The sequence below is a fragment of the Ceratina calcarata genome, unplaced genomic scaffold, assembly GCF_001652005.2.
Source record: "Ceratina calcarata isolate Rehan_Ccalc_2016 unplaced genomic scaffold, ASM165200v1 scaffold127.2, whole genome shotgun sequence".
In the NCBI taxonomy this organism is placed as follows: domain Eukaryota; kingdom Metazoa; phylum Arthropoda; class Insecta; order Hymenoptera; family Apidae; genus Ceratina; species Ceratina calcarata.
The window spans coordinates 1,024,008-1,025,659 of NW_017133727.1; the positions used below are offsets into that span (position 1 = coordinate 1,024,008).

Here is a 1,652-nt window from a genome sequence, read left to right on the forward strand (position 1 = left end):
TAGTACATTTTATTATTTTATTCATTAAAAGTTGTAATGTAAGCGTTCGAATACTTTCGTATATTGTTTTGTAATCTTGTCAAATAAAAATCAGGTCGATGCATCAAGTCTTTTAAGAGAAATTGTGACATAAAATACACTTGACACCCCGTGAGAATGTAAATCTGGGAAACCGTCCCTTACATTATTGAGCATCTAAATCATAAGAGATCTTTTGTAAGATTTCTGTATTGATTTAACGGTGATCGTTTTGCCGCCAGCCACCGTCGCATTAATGAGTAAATCTGACTGGCGACGATGCCAACTATAGTAACGACAAGCTATAAAAAGTGCACTTCCTTCGGCGTCGCGTTTAATCAGCCAGCGAAAACGTGCGCGACGCGACGTCCCTGACACGCGAGTTTCTCCTACTGTACAAACCGTACATCCGTCTCACGTGTACTTGCAAAGAAATCGTATTACGCACGCTACTGTCTTAAGAATCTTTCATTCGAGCTCGAGTGAAAACAACTTTTACTTCACTTCGATTGATCGAAGATGCACATTCGTTTTTTACGAATTTCTATGAAAAATAGAACTTTCTGTATTAAAAAATAATATAGATTTATAATTTCTGCGAATTAAACGTTTTAAATCCGCTACTGACGGCGTTGTAAGCATTTATATAAATCGGATCTACGACCTGTAACGCGGTCGGCCGATTGCACCATTGAGCAGCTGACCGGTTTCGTCATCGAAGGCTACAGGCGACGACTGCGGCCGGTCCTTGCTGCGTCATCACTTTTCCCGAATCACGATCGAAAGTCTAAATCGAAATCAAAGGTTGCGGAGTATTCGCGTGATGAACACTTCGTTAATGCCTGATCTTATTAGTGAACACTGTACACATGCCAAATATAACAGCGCGTGAAACTAAAATGTATCGGTGGGTACTTTGTTGCTCTATAACTGTAATGTAAAATTATAAATAGAGTCAGGATTTTTATAATAAAAATATTCGTAATAATTTATAATGTATTTAAGTACATCGTTCGATATTTTTTTATATGTTCTATAAGTGCGTAAAATTGGTTTTTTGAGGCAAGAATGGAAGAGGGAAATAAATATTTGTCTGGATTGGTAAACGGGGTGACAAGAAAGTACGTCTTCTCATTTCCATGGAAGCCAGTGTATAAATAAATGACGGAGCCAACACGTAAGTATAGACAAACATATCTGACGCAATGATAGAGGGATACGTAAAATCGTTGAACGAGCCGAATTACTATTGCTCCCAATCGAAAATGGAGCACCGTGGCTGACGAAATTGGTAGAAACAGCCGCGTAACGGCCAACGGCCAGCAAAAGTCTCGGTACGTACATACATATTGCTCGTCGGTGAACAACCCTAAATGCTACTTTTAACTCCGTTCTACTTTTACTGCATTACGGAATTCGAAAGGAATGTGCAATTCAACATCTCCAATTACTCCTCCCTCGGTTCGATACAAACATTGTCTATGATTTTTAATCACGAACTGCCTTTATGGAAATTCGATTATTTTTTCAATGCTACTAATTAATTTTAATACTCTCTATGTGTAGTTAACAGTAGTAATACATTTCTATCACTGATGGAACTGGCATTGGCAATTAGTGTAATATAATGTATC

The 1,652-nt window shown here is 38.1% G+C and overlaps 1 protein-coding gene across 1 annotated transcript in view; it reads right to left on the reverse strand.

Annotated features, from left to right (window-relative positions):
- The window catches only part of LOC108628852 (uncharacterized), a 26,244-nt gene that overhangs the window by 18,972 nt on the left and 5,620 nt on the right, over positions 1-1,652 (reverse strand). The gene's annotated exons all lie outside the window — the stretch shown is intronic.